Raw genomic sequence first — 15,604 nt, 5'->3', positions numbered from 1 at the left:
TTGGTGTATATCCTCAGGACTAAATCTGTTGTTCACGTGGCCTCCCTTCCCACTTCCCCCACCTTCCTGCTGTGATAGTGAGTTAGGAATATTTTGAGTGGCCTGTTGTCTAACGCATAAGGAGTCTTGATTTACTGTAAGAGTGTGATTTCTGGGACTCTTGGTATCTTTCTAGGTCTGAAGTGAGCGCCTGAAGGGTCTGGTAGTAGTTACAATCAAATAGATGTTTTTAATTGGTGATAAGGGTTTATTACCCTCTAAGTAGACACTTACAATATGCGGACAACTACGTTCTGACAACTAATTTTAACCGATGTACACACTCTATCTGACAGCCTGGATACATTTGTTGTTGTTGCATGCCTGTTCTCTGTACACTGAAGCCTGTTGACACTCTGTTTTGCTGGAAGGTGTCACTCTAGCAGAAAAGCATGATGGAAAACAAAAAATAGCAAAGAGAATGCAGGTTTCCCTTAGGGCAATAGCTTTTGCTTTTATGTAGCAGCCATTTTCTGACAGGACACAGAATACTTTACTAAGCTTTCCAGTTCTTGTATTTTTTTCTTCATGTGAGTTCCCGTGCTCTACACAAGGCATCCAGAGATGTTTGTGTGTGTTTGTTTGGTTTTTTTTTACTTCATTAAAGCACTTTCTTGGAGGAATAGTTCCTGTTCTCTTTGTGAGTCTTTCTACTTGGCTTGTTTTGTATAGAATTACAGAGATAGGGAGGGTCGATACTGCTACTTTTTCCAACAGGAAAAAAAATATGTGGTTTTTCAAGACTCCTGTACTTAAGCAGGCTTGAAGGCAGGAGCAGAGAAGGTAAGTAAACACAGCTCTTACAGGCATCCGGTTTACAGACAGTAAGTATTTATCAAGGAAGACAGAAGCCTTGACAAACTTTAACATATAAATACAAATAACGTTCTGAAATCGGATTGCTCACATGCGTGTACTGATCTGAAACGTTCTTCAGAACTGTAGAAATTACTTATTCTTGACTTATGCAGTGCCCCCATAGAACACCTTCATCAGAATCTCTCTGAAAGAGATTTTCTTCCCTTTGACATAATAATAACATGGGAAACAGGGATGTCAGTGGCAGGAGTGATAGACCTATGGTGTTCTGAAGACAAATCAGGCGGCAATGTTACTTAGACTAGTGTTGTTTATATTATGTAAAGATTGACTTCCATATATATTTACTTTAAAAACAGGCTCCCGTCAGGAGGCCATCAGTAAGGATTTGATGAATTTTACCATTTGGGGGGCGGAGGTGGTGGTGTTTGAAAAAGGAATGGCAAATTGGTGCTTCAAAAGAACTAAAGACATTAAAAATATTAGTAATGAACTTTAGATTTTGTAAAACAAAGCATTCTAGCATGGTTCTCTTCAGGCTTTTTTGAGACAGGTAACTTTAGAATAGCATTAAAGAATATTTTAGTCTGTACAACACTTTTATGCTGTTTTGTCTTGTTCTACAATAGAATGAGCAGAAACAATTAGAAGCTTTTTTTTTTGGCATTCTTGAAGGAACATGAAAAATGGTTTTAGGCTAATATTTCTGTGAAACTCTCATTTTTCAGTGTTTCCAATGGTAAAGGTATGATTCCCGTGCGTGAGAGATGGATCTAAGACACTGCTGCTTTTCCTGCAAAGCGAGATTCCCCTAGACTGAAGAATGGGACATGAGGCACTGGTGTGATGGGTTCAGAACTGGTTTTCAGTTCTAAGTTTGCAGCATCAGCATGAACCAAGGTCATCATAGGGATTTGAAAAGCAGAGCAATATTTAAAGAAATTCTAACTGTTTCTGCCATCTGAAACAATGTGAAATGTGGGTGGGAGAAAAGCTATCCGAAGCTTAGAGATCAGTGGTATTCTAAAGGCCTAAGAGAGATGCACCTTTGAATTTCAATGCAGTGTTTTATGTATCAAATAAGATTGCTGGCTTGGAGGTTTGGTTTTTTCTCTTTTTTTTTTTTTTTTTTTTTTTTTTTTTTTTACAATGGATGGAAGTAACTTCAGATTGCCTATGGCTGCAGATATGCTAAAATCCTATTTGATAAATTGATGTCAGTGCTTTGGGAGAAGGCATGTTAGTGATTCTAGGTTAAGAGTTTTTGGCTGACTTTCATTGCCAGGCCCTGGGCTAAGAACTTTTATCATCCTTTAAAATAAAACAAACAAACCTATGAGTCCTTTTCCAAAGAAACTAAATAGTAAGTCCAATGTAGACATAATTTGTTTTGCAAATAACTTATTTATCCTTGAATAAGAGAAATGCTAATTGTTGGTGAAAAGTCTGCCTAGGTAAAGATGGCTACTTATGGGATTCTTTTGTTTGTGAATTTAAGTACATATCACCATTAGAAAAATATAAAAAGTGGCAAGTCTACCAGGGAAATAACAGAATGTGGGCATAACGGCATGCGTAATGAAAATTTACTGTGCAATAAAATAGATATTGACAGCACAAATTTCTTTCATAAAGACAAATGACACATGACATAATGGAAACACGAAGCGGTAGTGTTTTGTGTTACAAATAAACAACTCCCTTGAGAAACCTGAAGAACCTTAATAAATGGGGGTATTACTTCCGCTGTATTTGAAATGCACGTTTTTACTACTTCTGCTTTTCTTATGACAGCATATTTATATTACGAAAATATTTTCTTTACTTTTTTTGAATGCAGCTACACAACTGAAAGTTCTCATGTTAGCATAATTATTCCTCCTTAGGAATTACTATCATGTAATACTGATTTATATTGGTAAAAAGTCTCTATCTATCCTGTGGCTTTTATTGATAGGGGCAATATCACACCATTAGTTAACATATTTCAACTTAAACTCTTATATTGTTTACCTTTGTGTTGGTGGGCCTGGATAAGGGAATGTTTGCTGTAGTAGCACCCTTAGGTGCGACTAAGAACTGTACTGTTGCTGGTACAGTTTATTCTATCCATTACCTATAGTGTTTGCCGTTTGTGAAGAGACAGTTTTCATCTGGTCTCAGAACTCTGATCCGTGGTTGCACCTCATTTCTCACATGACTGAGGTACTTGGGTCAGTGCAGACCTTGTCTTATGTATATACAGATTATGTGGCTTGCCTGCACATTAGCTTTGAATTCTGTCCGAAACTGAGGTTTAAATACATTATCTGTGGGGGTTTTTTTTGTTTTGTTTTTTGTTTTTTTTTAAGCTAGACTTCTAGCCTAGTAAGGCTTGTATCATGGCTTTAACAAATAAAGAAAAACAGTTAAGGTAAAAGAGGGTAGTAAAAGAGGGTAGCTGAGAGAAAAGACTTTGGCCACAAAGGTGAGCCCTGGTCTACTTCGATTAATTTTGAGAAGGTATCTAAAAGCTTTCTCCTTCCATATACAGTGGGTTTTGAATAGGTGGAAAAAGATTTTTGAAATTATTCTAGCTTGTGTGAAATACCTGCTATTTCATTCTTACTCAGTCTGACTCTGCCAAGCCTGTATGTTGTATTCCTATAACAATAAATTATGAATAATGTAGGTTGTGCATTATGTGAAAAGTTATTGGAATTTATGGGAAGTTATGAAAATATCATAGGATAATTTTGCTTTTGCTCCAATGTCCTGTCTTTGACAAGATCTTCAAGAGCTGGAGGAGTACTAAGACCATCTGCTGTTGTGCTCCAAGAAAAAGGGAGAGCAACTACGTAATCTCCAGGGACACTTGAACTGTGATTATCAGGCTGGCTTAAACATACCAACCATAGACCCGTAAAATTATTTGTGCAAATCCTATTTGCATAGGTGCTTAAATATCTGCATGAAAACCATGATACTAATAAAAGGAGGGAAACAGAAAATGAAGGCTGCGGTGTTGGCCTTACATTACCTGGCCGTACTGCAGAAGAAGATGTTATGTGCCATTCCGATAAGCTTTCAGTAGAGCAGCGGAACTGCCGGAAGAGGTAATGAGGTTTGCTGAAGATCTTGACAGCAGACTACAGTAAACGGCATAGATGGCGTAACATTTCACTGAACATCTGTCAGTGTTTTAAGGGAGTGGATACTTCCATATCAAATGGGTAAACCCTTTTTGTCTCATTTTAATTAACAATAGCATGTTTCCTTCTCATGAACTTGAATGAGAAATTTTGAAAGCTGGCTTTATTGAAGATTTTGTGTTTTTTTTAGGAATGCATGGCAAATGTGTTAGCTTTAGAGAATTATCGGGCATATACTTTTTTCAAATTACTAGAGCACAATGCTCTTTAGAGTGTAGAAATTCAGATATATGGCTTAGACGTTTGTTTATTTAAAGATGTTGTATACCATATAGTGTTCTAGGTGTCATAGTGATCTAGGGAAACTGGCACGTATAGGCTTCCAAAATTCTTGCTGTGAATTCATGCATGAAATGTTCTATGATTCAGATATGATTCATCTCACCTAAAGATCTCATGTATTATTTCTTTTAATTGTCATATCTTTATTTTTGCAGATCTGTGTGCAAAATGCCAACTACTTAGTAGAGGTCAACAAAATAACTAAGAAAAAATCAATATTCTTCTTTCCAGCCACACCACTGTAAGTCTTTCACAGGTTCACAGATTATTTTTCCTTCTCAGAAAAGCTAATTAGACATCAGTTTAAGCTTGCGTCACATGAAAACGCTTCAAAGATGTAATTATCAGATTTCTGTGAAATACCAGTTTGTTTACAGTTGCTGATGCATAGGATGTAGGTGAAGATTAATGAAGAACCAGACTGGCAAGAATTAGAAGTGTCTAGCGTTATGTTACAAGCGCTTTTACCTGCTGTGGTATTCCCACAGAAGATACATTATGCATGTTGAACAAGCAGTTTAAAAAAAAAAAATACATAAACATGTAAACCAAATTAAATTACTGTGTGACTTTTACAGAGAGCAAAATCATGAGGTTCCAGTTTTAGACTTTCTACTTCTGCATTTGTGTCTGAAGAGCTTCAGCTGTTCAGAGAGTGGTTTTGGTTTTGTTGAGTTTTGGGATGGGTTGGAGCTCCTCCCTAAGGAAGGCAGTATCTTGTGTAGTATCCAGTTACTAAAGAACAACTGTTAATTTAATCTGTAGAATGTCATTATTGATTTCTATGAATAAAATGAAAATGAAATAGTTTAATCTAGTTCTCCCTTCGTCCTCTCCCCCAGGATGGGCATCTTCTCCCATCTCATCTTTGCTTATCATATGATCTCTACTTTCCCATCTCATCTGTTTATCACATGAACTCTACTTTTACTCATCTTTGGGATGTCAGGTGTGATGGATGTGCAAGGAGTTCAGAGTTATTGCCTGGCTTAACTTTTTTTTTTTTTGCTAAACACCATGCTTTCAAACACTTCTTTCTTTGTAAATTATTTTTCAAACTACAAATAACAGCAATAAAAAGGTTCATTAAAAAGTTTGAAAATGTGTAATACCAGATCATGCTGACTTGCTACCCACAGGATGTCATTTTCATCTAAAACTAGCTAGGAGTCTTGAGTAAATTACAAAATTTTCTTCTGTATTTTAATTAGTATGAGCCATGTTTAATGCGTCTCACCATGGCTTTGCCAGCAACCAGGTTTCTTGTTGTTTTTAAATGACCCCTTTTTATACACTGTGCTATTGGTGAAGCTCAGTCCCTTACAGGATGTCTGCCTTAGGAACAGGCTTTCAGTGTTCTTGTTTTCATTCTCTTGCTTACAGGCAACATAGACTTCTGAAAAATTTTGGTAGTTTGTCATGTGTGGATCTTTGGTTTGTAATGCAGGAAACATCTTGTTTCTCAGCTGGAGAGACAGGCCATGCTACAAAGGAACAAGCGTGTTACAAGTGAGACCCAGAGTAAGGTCCTAATGAACAGGTGGGGCTGGTTCTGTGCTGCTGGTGTGCAAAGCTGGTGAGATGTATCCGCTCCTTGGAGTGGTATTGCTGGGGGGATACGTGCTGTGGAAATAACCGTATGAAGATAGTGTAGCTTGGAAGGGTGACTGCCACTGCTGCAGCCTGTTGTGAGGAAGAGTGGTGGCTTTAGCTGATGTGGAGTGAAAGGGTGTGAGGAGTTGCAACCCCTTCCATTCATTGAGAAACAAGCCAGAAACCTCTGGTCTATACAGAGGAAGGATGTGGTAACCAGTGGGAAACTACGGTACTTCTGGGCTGAAGGGGGAAAATAATGATTAAAAAAAACATAGTGGCCTTCACATGAGTCCTTAACACCTTGTACTTGCAATGGATACTCTTTTTTAAAAAAATGCATGATATGATGTTCATAGTATGAGGTTATTTTTCAGTGTTGTTACTTGTTCATTTACTGTACTTTTACAAATACAATAACTTTACAATCTCTATGACATCAATTCTTAGCAATGACTAACTTAAACATGCATGTGGAAGTTGGATTCAGTTTAAATTTGTGCTTCTATTTTGTCTAATTTGTCCTATTTCGACCCACACAACAAACACCAGCAACTTTTTGTGGATAATCTGTGCAACTGAGGGATTACTTTCTTTTTCTTCTATAAAACTTATTTTAGATTATGTAGTGAAATATTAAAATTCAGCTTTTGATGCATTGGAATAAAACCATTGCCACTTCAGTAGCTGAAAAATTATTTTAATATTTGTATGTGTTTTTGCTTGTCTTTGATATTACAAATAATAGTACAGATACATATTTCTTAGATTGTTTATTTTTAAATTGGTACTTGTGGAGGGAGGAGGTTATTTTAGGCTTTTTCATGTCCAAAGCCCTGTAAGTTCTCAAGTATGCATTCGTTGTGGAAGGTGGTAGAAGAGAGTTTTAAAAGATTCGATGCTCCTGCCTGTTTTCTCAAACTCCCTGCTGACTGCTGATGACAGCTGCTTCGCTGAGATTATTGGTTGTAGCTTTTATTGTAAGAGTTTTAAAGCTATTTATAAATAATGAATGACCAAACCAAAAGGTAGCATATCCGTATCTGTGTTTTGTTAACACACAGGCTTCCGGGAATACACTGACTTTCTAAAATTGTAATACTTAAAGCCAATCCTTACTGAAAATCCGTGCAACAAATTTCTTCCGTACTTTTGTGTCCAAATTACATCTTTATACTCCTATGGGTAAGTTTTCAATGAGAAGCTTTGCATGAAAACAATGGGAAATAGGTGATGTGGCAAGAATCTCCAAATTCCTTGGGTAATTTTTTAAAAATAAGTTTTTGTCAAGTGAATTTTATTTTACACGAACTGGGAATGCCTGTACTTCTTGGTAAGATGGTGGAGACAAGAACAACGCCTCAAACGAATCATGGTGCTACTTGGCTCTGGCAGCAATGCTGTCTTTGTATATGGACTATTAAGTTAATTTTCTGTTTGGCTCCGTATTTCTTTCCTTCCTTTGTGTGTGTTTGTGTCTTTGTAGTCTCATTTATTTGTGTAATACTTGTGAATTCAGTTCATTCATGTTCTTTGTGGTTTTGTTCTTGTACTGCCGTTGACTGGTATAAGACTTAGATCTTTTCTGCAGTTGAGTGAACCATTGTGAACCCTTTTTTGCAGACCTGAATTCCTGGGTATAATAATGTTGTTTGCTTCAGTTACAAATACATTGTATTCATAAAATGCGAACTCTTCATCGGCAATTAACCATGTTGGCTCACTGTAGGGTGCCTTGCTGTTAGTTGGCTGGGAAGAGTCTATTAGAATTAGATTTAGATCTGTTTTCTAAATCGTAAGTAACTCTTTGCAGCTCATTTATATCTTTAATTCCATGTTTCTGTTAAATGCATAGGATGCAATTAATTGTGAGACTTTTTTTTTTTTTAGTTGCATTATGAAAGGCACGTCAGTCCCTTTTCTATTTTTAGCTCTGTCCCCCTAGCCCCCTCAAAAAAACATAAAACCACTCCAAACAAACTCTGAACTCCCAAGAAGATAAAAGGACTTTAGACTTCGGCCAAACCTTAGAAAATCTCATTCTCAATATCTTCTTTACTGAAGATATGTGCAATCACCTGTACTGTATCATCACCTATTTGCCTACTGCTGCACAGTTTCACTGATGTGAAAATGTCTGCTGGAAAAGAAATTCAAGATTGTTGTCTCTTTACTGCATTGAAAAATACTTAGACTTTTACAAAGCTTTCAGAAAATTATTTGCAGTCAATTTAGGGAAGCTGGCTGAACTATCAGTAGATAAGTCAGGTCTTTGCTTGTCTGAGCTATCCTTGAAAGTAAAGAATGCAAAAGGCTGAATTTTCTGCTTGAATTTAACATCTGCATCTGCAGTTGTTCCAGAGTGAGCACTGAAAAAAATACTGCATACTTTTCTTCAGATCTTCTTTGCTGAAATGATGATGAGGGCTGCTGAGGGCATTTATTTTTAATAATATAAAATGATAATTTTCTGATCTTTCTAATCTGAGCTTTCCTTTCCTTTGCCACAAAAATAACAATAGTTTCAGCTGTTGGGACTTTAAGGATAGATTAGATCTTGCCTTTCTACTTTTATGATTAGTAATTAGGTCCTATATTCATGTGGCCCTGGAAGGAAGGGAGCATCTTCAACTCTGGGCTTACAAGTTGTGTGGATCCAGTGGTTAACCCCACGGTGGTGAAGAAACTGTGCGTATAAGTGTGTGTTCGTGTAGGCCTATTTCTTATCTATTGTGCCTCCTTCCCACTAGAAGGTTCATTATCCAAACTTGAGAGCCTTGTGTTGTGAGAAAGGGAAGCTTCAGATTTTTGTGCTGCGTTTATCACTTGCATACATTGTCGCATTTCTAAGTCTGAAAGGCATAAATGAACAGCTGAGTGTCAGGTGAAGATTTCGGATTAATTCAGACGTATCCCAGATAGACTGTGTGTCCATCTTTTAAGCTCAATGGATTAAGCTTAGTGCTCTGTTGGGAAACCATAGAAGACTAAAGCTTTGGCCCAGGCTTCAGTTTTAGCAGAGCATGATGAAGGCAGTTTCATCTGGGTGCTGTTTTCTTATTTCAAGCAGTTGTCCAGATGCTTTTCTGGGTAAAAGATGAGTGTGATTTGTGTAGAGGTTGTGGTGTGGAAATTACTTGTTTTAATTCTCTGGGTTTATCTCAAAAAAAAAATAAAAAAATATTCTATTTGAGTTTAACTTGAGATATGATCTCTCTAGAAGGAGGGCCAAGCAGGGAGTGTATGGTATGAATTATGTATTTTGATAAAGTGGGTTTTTTTAGGTTTGACAAGGGCTAAATTTGCTTCACGCTGCTCAAAGAGCTCTTGCCTTTGGACCACTTGATTATCTTAACTGGGAAAGTGCACCTCTGTGGTGACAGGTCTGAGATTTTCAAAACTCTGGAGAAGATCCTAGAATAGATATAGAAGAACAAAGAATGGGAATGAAGTATATTTACCCCAGGTTCTGCTGGGAAAGGTGTCTGTCTAGATATTGTCACTTAATGTAGATTTAATTCCCGTTAATCAGGGTACAAAACACTGCTTAGAGGAAATAAACTGGAAGTCTTTAATTTTCTGGAACAAAAAGCTCTTCCTAAAATGGACAATTAAAAACAAAAAACAAAAAAAAAACCAACCAACCAAACAAAAAGCCCTAAAAAATAAATACTGTCTAGTGTTCAAATTGTCTACAGGCTTTATCTTCAGTTTAGATGAAGTAGAAGTTTCAAGAGGGGTTGCAGAACTTTCTGTTTTATCGTGCTATCTGCTACCATAAATTCCAGAATCCTACACAGAGGTGTAATGAAATCAACCCCGGTTGAAGTTCAGTAAAATGCTTAGTAATTACTTTCATGTTCTCACTTCTTTCTCCAGTCTCTGCCCTAGCTTTATTTTTACTTCTAAAATTACGTGACTTACCTAAGTTCAGTAAGCTTTTTCCTCTTCTTCTAAATTCCAGTTTTAATTCTGGTATTCCTCTAGTTTGCTTCATTAGCTTTTTGGCTGCTTGTTTGCTTTTCCCTGGGCCAATGTTATTTCCCATTCCTTATTTTATTTTACATGATGTGAATCTTATTAGAAGATTATTGTGCCCACATTAGACCCTAGGCTCTTCTCATGAGTGATTTCTCTTTGGCTATTATGGTATTTTCTAGGCTGATGGCTTTTTAAAGGCTTTAGATTTCAGTAATGGCCAGAGACTTCTTTGTGGTAGAGGTGCTACAAACTATTCTGCTTTTCCTTTCCTCTCATACAAAGCTAATAATGAAGTGGGTAAAATGTGAAAGTAGGACTGTATGCAACAAAAACTCCCCAAGGATTTAGCAGAATTTCAGAAGAAAAGTGGGATCTTTATAGTGGAAAACTATTGAAGATTTGGAGTATTGCCCTAATGGGAATCTCTTGGAGCGAATGGGATAGCTTGAAGGATGGAATGTAGCAGATGTAATATTTCACGCGTCGCCTGTTTCTCAAGAACAATCCTGACAATGGTGTGCTTAACCTGCTTTGAAGTTTGTAATACTAAATTAACCAACCAACACTGACATTACAATTTGCATACATGGATCATGTTGGCAGGAAAAGGAAGAACCAGAGATATAATAAAAGTTGATGCTATTCTGCCTTTTTGCTCTGAGATGTCCTTTAACTGTAGGGTTATTTCCATTGTGTAACATAGAGAAATCTGACAGTATCTTTTTGTGCTCTGCTGTTGGACCTTTTACTCATGTTTGTTCTCATATTTTTGCTGGTTTTCATTCTTTGTTTTTGCATCCTCTCCTACTTTTCTTCCTGCTGTTTTTTTCCTAGCTGTAAAATATTTAATGATTCTTAAAGTTCAGGGCAACTTTGATTGACATAGTCAATGCACGGTGCTAACAAAGTTCAGAGGAGTTTGGGAATGGTAAAGAAAAGACTGTGTGGGTGAGCAGTTTTCAGTTATAGTTGATGGTATTCCCACTGAGAAAATAATTTAAAAGATACGCTATTATATCTTTTTAGATATTAGAAGTAATCAGGTGTTTTGGAACATCTCTGGTGTTGGAAGTATGGGGAAGGAGAGGTGTTCTGCACCAGTTTCTTCCCTTTGTCTGTACGAAGATAATGTCATGACAGCTCTTAATTCTCGGTTTATGGCCAGTGGGAGAAGATGGTAATGTGCCCTTCACCTAGAAGGCCTCAAAGTACAGTTATCATTCAGTGTTTTTCTGATGATTATTTTAGTGTCTATTCCCTTACGTTTGTGCTTTTTTAAAAGTCTGAGTGAAAGTAACATGGACTTTGAGAAATAATGTTGATTATTTAAAGAATCACTCATGATAAAATATCTCTTTCTGGGAATTTGTGTTCCAGTAGATTAGTATTATTGATCATTCTCTCCTCACGTACTCTACGGATGATTTTAGAGATCTGAAGCTATTAGTCTTTTCTTGTCTGATGTAATTACCAGTACAAGGAATAATCTAATTAGAAGAAAACAAGGATGCATTCTAATTGTTCTAATAAATGATGTTAGTGCTTTATGCTTGCAGTCAGATTTAGTAAGAAATCATTTGACAAAGTGACAGCTTGTCTTATGGTGCTAGCAGATATAACTTCAGTTTTCTCTGACTGAAGCTTACTGGTGGTAGACTTGAAATCCTGTATTAGAGGGTTTGAGCTCTTCAGGTACACTGCAAAATTCTTAAAAACCTTTTCCCGTCTAGTACTGGTAGTGCCAGTAAACTGTTCTGTGTTTAGTTGTTGGGGAAATTGGGGGACTTGCTAACTTATCCTATGCAGTTCTTAAATAGTGCAGTAGGACAAGAAACAGTCATTCATTCAAACAATCCGACCACTTCTGAAAAATTTAGTATGTAACTGCACCTGGAACAAAGCGCACTTGGATAGTGTGCAGTTGTTTAATCTCGCTTTAGCTGTTTCTCATCCTTTCATGGATTAGAGCCATTTTAGTCTGCTCTGCAGGACTGTAGAGTTGAATCTCTGTAATAACCACATGCATGCTTCTGATGCCTATGGAAAACTGTCAGTGGCCCCCCATCTACCGCATGATTGGGTTGGCATTACTGAACACGTGAGTGTACGCTACCATGCGAGGATCAAAAAGTGTCTACAGACCTGCCAGGCTGTAGGTAATTAACCCAGGACTGAGTTCTTTGCTTAAAATTAGTAAGATCATGTTTATGGCAACATGAGAATGACCAATATACGTTAAAACCACATGAAAGAGAGCAACTGATAGTGGGGATGGGATTGGGGAAAGATGATGTCAAACGGATTTTAAGTATATTCTACTCAACTCCTCATATTAGAAATTTCTCTCCCCTGCATACCACCCTTTCATCTCTCTGATGTTTTCAATTTATTTCCTTTTGCTGACAAAATATTTCTGGACACTTAAATCTAATTGGTGATCTCTCTTTCTCCAGAAAGAGATGGAATACTCAGTTCTCACTAAACTGATCTCTGCATTCACTCTTAATTAGGTGAAGTACTGAAGGTGACACTGCTTTTTGTTGTAGTATTATTATGTCTCCAGGTCAGAGATGAGTGCCTGCATGATCTATGATTAGTAGCATTAATGGGCTATTTTACTTTTAATTGTTGGCAACAAAGGGTAACAAGAACTCAGACTATTAATAAATGCTTTATGATATAATTTAGAAACCTTTCCCCTAGACTTCTGCTCTTCTGTTGTTGTTATTTTTTAAATGGAACACAAGGTACAGGTAGAATTATTTCGGCCATGCCTGAGCTGCTTAGGCTTAGCAAATACACAAGAAATAGTTGAAGACTATTAAGATCTATTTAGACTATTACGAGACTTTAAGATTATATACAAGGTTAGTTGAGTGCACTGGCTATGGGAAATTGTTACATATAGGAGGGATGTAAAAGGGATGCAATTTAAATATTTAAAAACAATATTGGTAAAAGACACATCAGTCCTTCTGATGGCTGGATGAATTTGCACTGGGTTGCTGTCTGTCTCTGTTAGCTGTGTGGCATTAAGTAGTCTTTCTCACTGTGTGTATGAAGAAATACCTTGCCCTTCATTTGCTTAATCTAAAATTCAAATTCTCATTGCAGTGTGCAACTGCATCAGAAGTACTTAGACAAATTAAATGAATCAGTATGGTACCTTTGAAGAATCTAATTTCCACGTGGGGAATCATTTTTATCATCTGGCAAAAAGACAAAACATGAATTTTACATTGGCTGCTTTTTTTTTTGGTAGTGTTTAGGTTGCATGGGTTTTGCTTTATTGTTCATCTGCTCTGTTCTGAACTTCTCCTTTGCACACAGGTTACTGTGAGCTCTGCTGGAGCAACTCTTGTATTGATGCAGTTTTGAACCATGATGTGATTTGTGATTTGTCCCTACCTGCCTCTGTAGTGCCATTATGGTTTGTAACATAATTACGTCTGTCTGGCAATTAAAAATATATTGTACCTGGAAGATACCTGTGTTCTAGAGAAAAGTTTTACTCTGTTTCCATTAACAAAGCAGGCCTTTGATAACCTTTACAAGTATTTAGTCTGAAATACTGAAAATTCACAAATTTCAGAAGAAAATGGTATTTGTGCTGGATATTCACCTATCAATAACTGGTATTGACTAGTGGAGTTGGGTAAAGTTGCTCCTAAGATTGAAGCAAATTGTGTGAATGGCTGCCAGCAGGTCGCTGCCTCGGGCTCCATGGGTGGGTGAACGTAGGTTGTAACAAACGCTCTGCTGGGAAGCTGCAGAGAGCTGCTGGTAAAAGAACTTTACCCTTCATATTTTCAACCTGACCTTGAGAACCTCAGATGTCATTCTTCTATTGCTTTCCTTTTGGACAAATCTGGGTGCTTTGCAAGTTAACAGAAGCTTTGCCACTGATTCTGGGAGATCTGCAGTTTATTGCTGTGTATGGTTTAGTTAATGAATTTAGATTGCAGAATACTAAGTTTTCTGCTTTTATTTTTGTTTACCTTTTTTTTTTCCCCCAATTATAAGGGGAATAAGGAAAAAAATAGTTAAACTAACTTTGCATAAGGCAGCTCAATCTGTAGTTTTTTGCAGATGTGCAGGGAGGTGATCAGCGCTACCTCATGCTGCCAACAACCCATTGTCAGTCCTTTATAGGCTCTAAGAAAGCTAGTGCATAATTAACCTTTGCTTGAAATTATTTGCTTTAATCAGAGAGGACACCTCCCCAGATAAGCATGAAAAATACAATGGACATTTCTAGATGCTTCTTTCCTGAGCGTTTTATGGCTTATTCCCAAATGAAATTGAAAACCGTCAGGGCAGCAGCAGCCTGCTCTAGGAGGGAACTGGCTGATCAGTATATTTGGAACCTTGGGATTTCTGTACAGCCTTAAATTTTACATACAGGCCAGAAGTGTGTTTGCTTCTTTATAGTGTGTAGCAAAATACAGTCTGAAATCTCTGATGTAGCCAAGACATGCTCTTAGCTAAAGAAAGGTTTATTCAGGGGGAAAAAAAAAAAGCATGCAATTCAAAATCCATTAGGTAGTTCCAGGAACGGGGTTAGAGTAGTGGATGTGAGACTACACGCTGACATAAGCTGTTATCTCTGTGAGGTTAACTCAAGTCGTTAACTGGACACTTCAGTTGTAGCCTTTGGGCAAATATTTGTTGAAACATAAAGGTTTTGTTGGGTTTAGCCTGGTTCCCTTTAGCTGATTCTAATCTCAGTTTCTTTACCGGTGAATGCAAGCCTTCAGCACTTTCAGGTGTTTTTAATACGTGGCTCTGGACTTACTGGAAACCATCCTAAATACAAGAGAAAGTGACTCATTGAAGTCTTTGCCTTATTTGACCAAAATTCTGAGGATTAGTCTTGTTCTAAAATTCACATTTCTTTCTGCTAGCTGAGGTAGAGCAGGTACTTATTTGTCCTACTGAGCTACACTCAACAGGATTCCTGGGAGCTGGACGTTCAAAGTTCAGCCTACAAAGTTGTGGGTGGAAGCTGTTTCCTGTATTGATTGTGTATGCTCAGGGATATATTGTGTGGGGTTTTGTGTGGTTTTTTTTCTTTTGTTTTTGGTTTTGTTTTGTTTGGTGGTGGTGCTTTTTGTCTTTTTCTAAAAAAAGGTGTTTAAAGATGGTGAGAGAATAGGTGGAAGCGCTATTTTAAAGAGGGTGAATGGAATTCCAGGCTTTTCGTGTGAGAAGCAAGACATGCCCCCAAAACTGGGGGAAGATGACAAAATGGGACATGGATATGTCTCAAGGTGATGAATCTTTCATGGCTTTTTTCTTTGGTTTACCATGTTCCCTGGCTATTGGGCTTGCAGCAAATCCGGGGGTACAAGTATGTATGTCTCCTTTAGTTATCGGTGTACTTTTTGGAGAATATGTTCTTCCTCAAGTACAGTCTCCTTGTTAATGCTGCCGTTTGATATCCTTCCTATTAGGAAAATAACCGTCTGGGAAGTGCAAGCTGAGTCCTGCCTTACTATAAGCAAGAGGAAAGCTGTTTTTACAGGGCAATCTTTACATCATTCTCACAAATGAATACTATCGATTTTGTAGGCTTTTTTTTGTGTTGTTGGCTTTTGAAACTTCTGAAATGCAAGAATTTCTGATGAAAATGTACAATAGCTGTGCTGTGACCAAGGCAAGGATCAGACCAGTTCACTGTCCTTCTAATTTGTAATTAC

At 37.3% G+C, this 15,604-nt stretch overlaps 1 protein-coding gene across 7 annotated transcripts in view; it reads left to right on the top strand.

Annotated features, from left to right (window-relative positions):
- FHIT (fragile histidine triad diadenosine triphosphatase) overlaps positions 1-15,604 on the top strand; it is a 608,221-nt gene that overhangs the window by 101,122 nt on the left and 491,495 nt on the right. The window contains exon 2 of one of the 7 annotated variants that reach the window (XM_074603070.1): positions 4,487-4,572. The exons of 5 other annotated variants lie outside the window; for them this stretch is intronic. The gene's annotated coding sequence lies outside the window, so the exon portion shown is untranslated. Of the gene's footprint in view, positions 1-4,486; positions 4,573-7,005; positions 7,110-15,604 lie in introns of those variants that run through there. One more of the 7 variants, XM_074603072.1, reaches the window with a different exon arrangement.

Source organism: Larus michahellis, chromosome 10, assembly GCF_964199755.1.
Source record: "Larus michahellis chromosome 10, bLarMic1.1, whole genome shotgun sequence".
Taxonomy (NCBI): Eukaryota; Metazoa; Chordata; class Aves; order Charadriiformes; family Laridae; genus Larus; species Larus michahellis.
Note: the sequence above shows the minus strand (reverse complement) of the source record. Positions and strands in the feature narration are given on the sequence as shown.